Source organism: Triturus cristatus, chromosome 1_2, assembly GCF_964204655.1.
Source record: "Triturus cristatus chromosome 1_2, aTriCri1.1, whole genome shotgun sequence".
Classification (NCBI taxonomy): Eukaryota; Metazoa; Chordata; class Amphibia; order Caudata; family Salamandridae; genus Triturus; species Triturus cristatus.
The window spans coordinates 1,103,475,839-1,103,488,047 of NC_140580.1; positions in this window are offsets into that span (position 1 = coordinate 1,103,475,839).

A 12,209-nucleotide genomic window follows, 5' to 3' on the forward strand; every position below is an offset into this window, starting at 1 on the left:
GCGGAATCTGCGCAGCATCGAAGGGGTTAAAAACTACCAACAGACAAATGGTTACTCTGCAGCAGGATCGTAAATCACCAGTTATCTGCACAGTTTTTATTGTTGTTGTACATCGGTGGCAGATTCACTGGGAGGGCCATGGCTCATGTTTGGGTGGGCCAGGCTCATGTTTGGGTGGGCCTGGCCCACCCGGCCCACCCCACCCTCTAGAACCGGGCCTGGCAGGAGGTAACATATCCTGCACTTGTTAGTGGTGTGAGACAAAGAAAAGGGTCAGGGGGCAGGAGGATATTTACAGCTGGGACTAATTAAAGTCCCAGATAACCTAACTATCTGTAGAAATGTAAATGCTGCATTTTAAAATATATCAGGCATTTGTTATCAACCCACAACATAGCATGTTTTTTGAAGGAGCTCACAATGAAAACTCACAATTAAAACTGCTAGACTTACCACAACGCTGCAGAATGTTATCTGTCCTGCTCTTTACAAGTCTAACCTCTCTCTCTGAAAGCCCCGGAGTTTCTGAAGAGTGGGGCCCCATCCTTTTTCCGGCCGGGCTCTGACTGAAGAGAAACAATGTAACTTGTTACTTTGTTTCTCTTCAGTCCTGCCCTGGGTCAGCGCAGCTCTGAGCAAGCTTCAGACTGCACCTGCTTTCTAGAGCAAAGCATTTCTCTCCCAGCTCTTTACGAAGAGCTGAGGGGGCCCCCTTCACCTAACCGAAGACTGGGGGCCCCCCCGCACCGCGGGGGCTGCGGGGGCGTTTGTTACGCCCCTGAGGAGAAGTGAGTCACGACTGTGCCATGACCACAATGCACCTCATCCCACAGGCATGCTGTTTGAGGGCCAGCACAGACAAGCTACTGCATTAGATATCGTGGCAGAGATGCAGACAAACTCCATACATACAGTGTTGAAGTGGGGGGGAACGGAAGGGCACGGCGTGCCCCTACTTTTAAAAATTATGCTAGTCCGTTCCCCTACTTCTTGATTTTAAAAAAGCGTCCCGGGACTGCCCTAATTCAGGCCCGGTTCTAGTAAGGGCTTGAAGGCAGGCGCGAAATGCCATGGGGCTCAAAGTGCTTCAAAGCCCGGGCGCGCACACACAGACAGTTTCAGAGATTATCGCAGCCGTACCTGAGTACTTCACAGGTCTTTAAAAGACCATTTACATGTTAACGAGGCTTTGTTTATTTTTTCACCCCTTCATCTCCAACAGGGGCATGGCGAAAGGCGACAAATCCTTTCTTTGGCCGCGGTAACCTTTGCCTACTGTCCTGCTGCGTGGATATTCTTTTTCTATGCAGCGCAGGAGAAAAGAAGTTTGTTTATTTTGATTCACCTTTCCCAACCCCTGCAGCTGCTCATCACTTCAGGCTGCGACACTAAGATTGATGGAGTAGGTAGGAGAATGTGTCACTATTTGTTTTTCTTTTTAAATTCTGCACAGGCGCAGCAGGACATGTACTTTGTGTGTGCTTCATTTAATCCGTTTTTATCGTTATCATGGCTGATGCAGAACAACAATAGGACAATAAAAAAATGCCCAGATAACGCTGGGTATTAATGATCCTGCTGGAGAGCAATCATTTCTCTGTTAGTCGTTAAGTGCAGATGAACTGTATTTTATGTGGAAGCTCAGTGGGTTACTGTCATTGTGACAGAGATCCTTGTGTTACGTGCAGTTCAGAAGTTACAATCCTAACATAGGACAGTGACCAATGAACTGTCATCAAAGAGCTGCATGTAAACCTGAATGATATAGTTAGAACTTCGCGTTTTTTGTTTTGTGATTTAGTTAGAACTTCCCCAGTCTTTCATTATTCTAATGTTGCTAAAATGAGTATCTTTGGGCAGATATACATTTTTATCAGTAAAGCCAACCCCTAACCACTGGAGTACTCTTTAAATCCTGAGTTTGTGCTTCTCCAGACCAAACCCTCTTAAAATAACTGCCCACCAGTATGGATGACATGTGATTCATACACCTTGTAATCCTCATTGGCTTATGTGACATTCCCTGTAGGCTGATTTACATACTTGTATGATTCGTTGTCTCTGTATAATGTGTGCGTGGTGTAAAGTACTGACACACACTACACTGATATGAGTAGCGCTACACAACAAATGAAATGCATATGAGAGAGGGGCTACATAAAGATGAGGGGCACTGTTGGAGGGTGGCAGTGAGGGAATCCGAGGAGGAGGTAGTGGGAGTGGCTATGGAGCGATGAGGGGCACTGTTGGAGGGTGGCAGTGAGGGAATCCGAGGAAGAGGTCATGGGGGGGAGGGGGGAGCTAGGGAGATATGAGGGGCACTGCTGGAGGATGGTAGTGAGGGATTCTGAGGAGAAGGTCATGAGGGGGAGGGGCTACAGCGAAATGAGGGGCACTGGTGGAGGGTGGCAGTGAGGGAATCCGAGGAGGAGGTCATGAGGGGGAGGGGCTATGGGGAGATGAGGAGCACTTGTGGCGTATGGCAGTGATTATTGGTGTTGCGCCAAAAAAGACTTTCGCATCAGCGCTAAAGCCGGCCTTGTCATGGCCTAAAGCCGGCCTTGTCATGGCCTTTCTGTTTTGATTATTTAATTAGCAGTCGGGTCATAAGGGCTACTGTGGAACATACTTTAAAGTATGTGCTAATTATATTTACTGCTATATTCAATGTTTTAAGTTTGAAGGTGATTTTACTAATGTTTTTACCGGGAAAAATGAAAGTGGAGCCCGATGGTGCCTGATATGGGGCTGGGGCCCAAGGTCAGCTGTGAGATAAGGTGCACTGGAGAGGAGTAGTGGATAATCAAGCCTGTAAGGGAGTGCGTTGCGGAGTCTGAGGTCAGGTGGAGGTAGCAATGAAGAGGGATCCTCCATGAAGGCTCGAACAGAGGGAGCCCAAGTAGTGTCACTTGCCTGATACTACCACCTCAGAAACCTCCTCTACCCATCAAAGGAAAATGACATAGAAAAAACAGTTTTTGAGAGTGATAATATTTAGAAAGAGATTTGGAAAAGTGTGCGATTTACTGGGCCTTGTAAGACTAAGAAGAGATAAAGGAGGGCCCGGAGGATTTGCAGTCTGGGTGTTGCTACTCCCAAGATAATTTTGAAAAAAAAACTATAGGGTCAAATACTGCATTTTATTTTCAACACCCCATTTTTACACAAATTCTCTCAAAAGCCATTACTGTGCCAGGACAACATCCCCAGGAGTTAACCACATTTTTTTTCAAGATGCACAATATGTTCCTCCCATAAGTAAATATTTACCTCCACTTTGCCAAGGCCTGTGTTTTGTCCTGCTTGCTCACATGTTATCTCACTCAGGCTCACTACCCCCATTATTCATTCTCATTTACTTTCCCTTTTACTCAAAATTGCTCACTTGCACTCACTCTTCAACATTCGGTATCAAATTCTCACTCACTCAGTCTCACCACTTTTTCCTACTCTGATTACCTCATTCTAACTTACAGTTTCACTTACTCTACGTGACTCCTTCTCACTCACTTTCTCTCACTTTCATCGACATACACTCTTTCACTCATGCTCAGTTACATTCAGGCACTCAATCATTCACACCCACATTTACTTACTCGCACTCATTCTTCTTTGCAGGACACTTGAATACATATGTGCTATACTATGTTTGAGCAGCTAGCTGGCTGACATGAATAAGAATTATTTATTTATTTATCTCACTTGTAAAGCGCACTTTCACCTAACAGGCATCCTGGTGCTGACAAGAGTGCACAATTTGTGGATAAGAAGGAGCCCTTGTGGGTTTCCGTGAGTCAGATCAGATTCTCTTGAAGAGTTCCTTTGTCTCTGAGCCCTGCTTAACACATGTGTACAGGAGGAGCCCTATATTCATGTCCTCAATGTTTGAGACAAAAAATACTCATTGATTTCTGAACAAGAGTAAAAGCGTTAAGGTAACATGTCGTTCCTGCTTATATTTTGCATGCTTTACATAATCCTGCATTCCCTATGAGTATTTGCTTTTCCCAGAATGTTCTTACTTTTTTTCAGGCACTGCCTAATTTGAAATGAGTCCCATCCAGGTGCTTATAATGGGGCAGAATTGGGTTGTAGGTGAAGACAGTGCGAGTTTCACTCAGTGGGGCAGAAGGGTGCTCGGTGGGGATAGGATGTGGCATTATGGCCAGAGCTACCGAATTTGGAACAGGGGAACATGGTTCAGCCTTCATGCCTTGTCCATCAGACCACTCCTGAGGGAGCACCCATGATAGACTTTAGAAGGCCCCACTAGACCGTAGAAGCCCTGGTTTCTTAGCACCAGCAGGTGAACCCTACCGGCGGCCAGTTGGGTAAACTTGAAGCCCTGTCCACCACAATTCATACCCAGGTTCACCACCAGTCTTGCGGGCAGGTCTACAAAGCAGCACACCCTAGAGCAGCAGTGGCTTTGTCACGCAGTAGTTTTCCTGCAATAATAAAAGTCTCCCACACAACCCCCACGGTTTTTGACGCATTCATAGATTTACAAGGACTTGTAATCCTGGGAATGCGGCAAAATCTTGCGCTGCCCCAGAGGAGGCATAACTAGGAGAAATATCTATTTCTCCTTGCTTTTTCCTCTTTCAAACTGTGCTTTATTCTGCAGCCCACATAGAAGGATGAAAAAGCCTCTCAAGATTGTTTAAAAACAATCTTGCATGCAAAGGCGGCACCCTTGCACCATGGGGCAAGTGTGCCTGCGTTGAAGCTAGGCTGTCGAAATGGCGCCAGTGCAGGAGGAAAAGACCGGAATGCACCATATTGGATAAATACGGCACATTCCCGCCCTTTCCCTGTGACGCAGGGCAGCGCAGCAAAGTAACTTGCTGTGCTGCCCTGCGCCACCATTCCCATAAATATGTCCCTAAGCTCACAAATAGTAAATTGACCACACTAATTATCTGTGTAAGAGCATGTATTGATAAACACAATAAGCCACTGACCTTTTTCTTGGACCTTGTTGAGTTGCCAAGCACAGCAGCAGATCTAATCTTAGATGCCTTACTTGCATGCTTAGAGACACGGTTTTACTGATGAGTATTTAAAAAGTCATTTGGTTCAGCTTGTAACAGATGGTGCTTCCAATATGATAGGTAGGAAATCTGGTGTGGCAACTCTTCTGAAACTGAAATATCCACAGTTGAGTGTATGGCACTGTGCTAACCACAAGCTGGAGCTTGCTGTGGGTGATGTTTGTAAAGAAGTCGCAGGCATTAATCAGCTCAAATTTTTTTGGGATAAACTATATACCACCTACCATGCCTCTCCGAAAAATCAGAGAGAGCTTGGGGAATGTGCTCTGGAGGTAGAAGTAAGACTTCTGGCAATTGGAAAGGTGCTAGATGTACGTTGGGTGTCCTCAAGTGAAAGATCTGTGAGAGCTGTTTGGAATAACTACAAAGGACTTATTAAACATTTCATGGAATCTTCCGAAGACTCAACGAGGAGTGACATTGAGCAGAGGAAATATGCTGGTTTAAACCGTTTATTAACCTCCCTGGTGTTTGTTGAAAATATGGGCATTTTATATGATGCTCTCACAGAATTGGGTGACCTATCCAGAAGGCTGCAGCGGCGTGATATGACCATATATGAGGCCGATCGTTCAATACAGATGCAGATTTTAGTGTTTGAATCAATGGCTGATGCACCTGGGCCCTTTGTTTGCTACAACTGCATTAGATGCTGCTGAACGGATGCAGTTTGCTGGTGTAGGACTGCAACAGAACAAAGGCTGTGTTAGCATCAATAGGGCACAGTTCTTTAGGAGCTTAGCAAATAACCTGAGAAAAAGGATGACAATGTCTAATGCATCAAATGTTTCTAGATGCACAACCACAAACAATGATGAAATAGAATACAAAGAGTTAGTACATAGAATGAAACTCCTACAACCAGTTTATTGGCCAGATCCAGTAGACATCTTATACGGTGAGGGAGAATTACAAAACCTTTGTAGCAGGTTGCATGTATTTGATACCAGGCAGTACATCCTTGGTTTCAGAGAGTACAAACAAAATAAAAATTGCATCTCTGAAAGCCTGAAACCATTAATGCACATTATAAACACCTTTTGTACCTCAACTGCTGAATGTGAATGGGGCTTTAGTGTAATGAATGATGTGCTCACACCACTGTGGAACAGAATATCAATCAATCGTCTGTCTTCTACAATGTTCATAAATATCGTGGGGCCACCTGTCACCTGTCATAGAATTTAAACCTGAATTTTTATGCTCAGAAATGGTTAGAAAAAGGGAGGAGAAGTGCAGATGAAAGAAACTGCATGGCTCGGAGACAAATGGCTTATGATTCCACTTATAAGCGTATTTGGAATATTCTGTGATTGGAAACATGTCCCACATTGTAAATGAATTAAATATAAACAACTTATATATTAAACCTCAAATAAACATGTTTATTGATTCTTTGAATTAAATAACGTTATAAGCTGTAACTGGTCAGTGAAATGCCAAACGTTCAAAAATTGGTATGTTTTGCTATTTCTAGCCACACCTCTGACTCCGCCCACTAATCCAATCCTTGGGTTATTCCCGCCCCCTGAGTCTCCGCCCACAGTTCCCCTACTGTTTTTTCCCCACTTCGACCACTGCATACATACATGAGGAATCCAAAGCCAATTACTTACTACAAGTAGCCACTAGATGGCACCACGTCACCTGTGTTGTTATTGCTGGTTCTCAGCAGCCCTGTCAGTATGTTAAAGTGGTTTGTGTATCTACCTCAGACTTACCCCAGTTCTCTGTGTATTTTTGAAGAGATTCACTACAAAATGCGAGCACTCCACTAAGACTATTTAATGAAAACACCATATTTTGTATTTTCTCAAAGGACAACACGTTTTTTGATTCGTAAGCCCCGAGTTTTTTTTTGCATATGGAATGGTTTATGCGTGCCTGGGCCCGTATTATAAAATCTGATCTCAAGTACAATATCCATTTGTGATCACAAAGGAGTGAGAGAGACACACTTATGAGCGTTAAACAACAGTTCCCAAACTTTTTAGAACCACAACTCACTTTTTAGAAGGACAAACGTTTGTGACCCACCTAACTTTAATGGACATGCGGAGGGGCGTTTTTTATGTAACTAAAGCATCGCGCGGTAGCGCACTGACTGTTCCATTAGGGAGCAGGGTCAAGACTGATTTGCATATGGCTGAGTCCAAAGCGGAATGGCGTGGTGAGCAAAAAAGCAATGGATTTAACCCAGATCTGTGACTGAAGGTGAATGTTTGACAATGTTCATCATTCCGTCCATCATCTTTTTGTGTTGCTTTAGTCGCCCTAAGTGGGAAGGGTATGACCAGACGTGGGTCCCGTGCTCTCCTTTCCACTGGTTCCAAGCTAGCTGATGAGGGGTGATCCCAAAACCAGTTCCAGGTTGCTTGTTTTCCAGGCCAGGACTTGGCCTGGCAGTTCAGGCTGGACTGTTCCCATGAGTAGCAGGGTCAAGACTGATTTCATTATGGCTGGGTCCAAAACGTAGTTAGCAAAAAAACGATGGTTTTAGGCCTGGATCTCTGACTGGGGGTGGGTGACATTGTTCAGCATTCTGTCCATCAATTGTTCTTGTTGCATCGACGATTGTCTTGGTAGTGTTATTGCTGTTTGCTGTTTAATCACAACCTACAGCCATGGGTTCGAGCTGAATATGAAGTTGCACAATAAAAGGAAGAGGGCAATTAATAGCTGTTAGCATGTGATGGCATGAGGCAATATAGCCATTCCCTCCCAACAGAGAAGACATCCAGGTCAGTTGTCCCTGTTTGCTTCATGTGCCTGCTTTGCATTCACAATCCAGGCAAACCACAGTAGAGTGCCTTTACTCTCAGCATTCTGACTAAGCATTCAGTATGAAATTCAGAACACCAGTATAAATCTGAATCCTGCTGCCAACAACTAAAACACGTGTAAAAGGCCAGCTGCTGGGTATAGGCCGAGCCCAAGACTTAAGCAAGTGCCTATAATGTTAGCGAGGGCATTTAATGACAGATATAGCCTGAGTCCAAAGTCATTTAATGCTATTATGATACTCAATCCAAGAAGGGCACAGTCTTCTAAATAAAACATGGAAATACAAAAAGAGAAATATTGAAGCAGAGGATGCATATGAGGAATTATTCTCCCTCTGTCACTCATTTTTTATTAAAAATGTGCTCCCATAAAATTCCAATATTGAATTATTATTTATGGTGACAATATTTATAATACTGTTAGAATCAAGATAATTATTATATGTTAGCAATTATTCAGTATTGTTTTATTACATATTGCTTCTAGTATCACTGCCACCACATCTAAATAATATTTGCAATATTACTGGTACTCACCGAGGCTGGAATGAATGACTCGATCATAGTGGAAGCCATAGTCCAGTTGACTATCACATTGAGTCCGAAAGACACTCCCCGTATCCAGAGAGGAAGGACCTCAGATATCAGCAGCAAGGAGACTGGACCCCAGCCCATTGTGTAACCAATAACAAACAGTCCCGTTAAACAAGGGGCTCATCAGCTGGGAAATAAAGCAGAGACATTGTTCACAGCATAAACTGAACCTGACCAATAAAGAGACAGGAGAGCTGCAATCACATATCAATAAAATAACACTGAAGAGTTGTGTACATTTATCTAGGGGTTGCTGACACCATTTCTGTAGTTTTTAGTGACAAACCTGGAGAGTTCAGGGGATTTAAACACAGTATCAAGCTCTCTGATGATGCTATTCCCATATGAAACAGAGTAAGGAATGTACCACTCACGTACAGGGATAGATTGAGAAAGATGCTGAAGGATTTGTGCAAAAGAGACATAATTGAGTCGGTGGAGTTTTCATCTTGGGTTTCTCCGTCGGTTATTTCTGGTAAGGTTTCAGGAGAATTGAGGCTCTGTGTGGACTTGCGCAGCCTTAATAGTGTAATATGCGTGGATGCCCATCCTCCTTTCAAACTCCACGAGATGGTCACCACACTGGCTAGTGCATGTGTGTTTTCTTATATAGATTTAGTAAGTGCATATCATCAGGTTTGTCTTGATGATGGCTTAAAAAAGTGACTGCATTCATTACTCCTGAAGGTCTTTTTAGGTTCCGTAGAATGCCATTTGGGTTGGCAAGGGCTGCTTCTGTTTTTCAAAGGTTGATGAAAGAAACTTTGGAAGGGATTAATGGAGCCATAGCTTTTCAGGATGACATTTTAGTTTTTGGCAAAAATGAAGACAAGCATGACAGTAATTTAAGGAAAGTTTTGGCAGGATAGTCCTCCAAGGGTCCCACTCTGCACACAGAAAAATGTATATTTAAGAAGCATGAAGTGGAGTACCTGGGGCTTCGTTAGCGGTGCTGAAATCAAACCCAAACGCAACCACATGGAGAATATCATTATGGCACCCATTCCCAATACTAAAGAGCCGTTAGCAGTTTTCCAAGGCCTTATGGAATTTTACTCAAAGGTTATTCCGAGTAAGCTTCCAGGGTGGACCTGTTTATTGTTCTTTTAAAAAGAAATGTGAGATTTGTGTGGACGGGTGAGATGACGGCTACTTTTAGTGCACTTAAATGCACTTAAGAAGATGATAATGGAGGCTCCTTGCTTCAAACCGTTTGTCCTTGGTAAGGAGTGTATTGTGGTGGTTGAAGAAAGTAATTGTGGTCTTCGTGGAGTACTAATGCAACGTGAACAGGGTAAAGAGTGGGTTGTGGCCTATGCATCTTGTGCATTGTGTGGTGCTGAAACAAATTATTCAGTTATAGAGAGAGAGAGTTATTGGCTTGTGTGTGGGGGGCAGAACATTTTAGTACTTTCCTATGGGGTACCAAGTTTACTTTAAAAACTGATCACAAGCCATTGGTGCACATAATGGCACCTGGCAGAGGCTACACCATGTCAGCAAGGTTGGCTAGATTAGCTTCCAGGCTGCAGAGCTTTCAATACTCATGGGATACATTTTAGGCAAGTATAATGTGCATGCAGATTGTATGTTCAGTATTCCTCTATCATGAGAGGAGCAGATGAGCATGGAGGGAGTTGAATGTGAAGTGGCTTTCAATTTACAAGATGTGAACGTATTAGGTTTGGAGATCCTATTATTCAGGAGACTAAATGTAAAGAGGAAATGGCTACAGATTGTGAATTGAGCAACGTGATCCAATGCATTAAGAAATGGTTGGCCGGAGGAAAGGAAGGTGCCTGGAAAATTGTGAGGATGTTTTAAGGTACGTGAAGAGTTGGCAATAGAAAATTATATTGTGGTCAGAGGGGACATATTTGTTCCTCCTTTCAATTTGAGGAACGTTATTGTAGAAATTGCCCATGAAGGACATTTGAGTATGTCGTGCACTAGAAGGCTGGCCAGGGAGAGCTTTTGTGGCCTGGCAAAACTGCGAGGGCTTTGTCATATGATCCCAGACCGGTTGAGTTACCCAGTGCGCCTTGGAGAAAATTGGGACTGGACATCATTGGTCCATTCTCTGTACTACTGAGGCAGGAAGTGTTTGTAATGTCATGATTGATTATTTTTCTAAGTGGCCTGAAATCTAAATGATAAGGGAGGTCACCTCAGAGAGTGTAGCAGAATTCTAGACAAGGTCATTTGTAGGGAATGCATTCCGCAGTAAGTAGTGACCGACAATGGTCCTCAGGTTGTGAGTGATTACATGAAGAAGTACCTTGAGAAATGTGGGGTTGTGCATAGACGCATGGCAGTGTTCCATCCAGAGGCAAATGGTCATGTGGAAAGGTTTAGCCATGTGGTCAAGGAAGCGATTCAGTTTTCTGTAAAATGGGGTTTGAACTGGAGGAAAGCTTTACAGTCTATGGTATTTTCTTACAAGACTTCTCCTAACTCTGTGCCTTCAGTGAATCCATTCAAAGTACTTAGGGGACACAAACCTAGTATTAAATGTGACAAGATAACCATGAGTGGCACTTTATGCTTCTTGGCACCAGTTTTACCTAAAACATTCAAAATTAATATCACAGGTTCTACTAATTGGTATGGTTATTTTTGTTGTCATTTTATTTATTAATGCACTCTTTTACTGTTTTTCTAAATTCGTTTGGGATTTTTCTTGAGTCATGTTTTCACTTTAATACTGTTGGTGTGTTGCCTAAATACTTTACACATTCGCTTCAAGTTCAGCCTGACTGTTTTGTGTCAAGTTACCACAGGGTTAAGCAGAGGTAATTTTAATGACTTTTGTGGTTCACCCTGACAAGGACCGTGTTTATTATCTGAGTGGGGCTTCCATCCCTCTCAATCAATAACCACATTTCTTGCACTCAGTAAAGTTTGAAGAATCTTGCGTTTTAAAGTGAATATAGACTCCAATGCATGGAAGAATACACCTTTGAAAATTTGAAATAGCATCCAGTGTTAACATACGTAAAATATTAAAGCTCTGCCCTGTACTACAATTAAATGGAAAGACTAAAACAATCACACTAGGTCTTCTAGCAGATAATGGGTCCACAAGGCTCCTGCGTGTAGGACCAGTAAGTTAAGGCCACACTGCATCTACTGACCCAGTGTTGTTGAAGGCATTGTTCGTCAATGGTTGGTTGTGGGATGTCATTGATGGTCCGGCATGTACAAGGTTCTTACATTTGACTTTCGATTTAGATGGAGTTGGAATTGTGGCTCAACAATGTGTTCATGTCATGCAAGTTTTCTTGCTTTCTTACAATGATAATGATTTGAAAATTGATTGTATTTCAGTCATGTGAAAGGATTGTATTGATGTCAACCTACATCATTATTCCATGCTGTTAAACAGAATTTTCAATTGCCGGGGTATAGTGAACCATTTCCAAATGGATTGCATGTGTGCAAAAGTACCTAATTTCTACAATTGGAAAGGGATTTCCCCTTCACTCAGATTTGAAAGGCCCACAGTAGGATAGCTAGAGATCAGCCATCCATATTGCGGAACATAGAGAGAGACAGAAACTCGAGCTAGATGCTAGACTGTGAAAAGCCAGGTTTTAAGAGCTTTTCTGAAAGGGAGAAGGAGGGGTATAGATCTAAGAGCAAGGCGGTAGAGAATTCCAGAGCTAAATTGCTGCCACTAAGAATGCTCTGTCTCCCCATTTCTTCTTCTTGGTTCTTGGAACAACCAGTTGCAGTTGGAGCGAAGAACGCATGGGTCTGCTGGAAGAATGCCAATTAA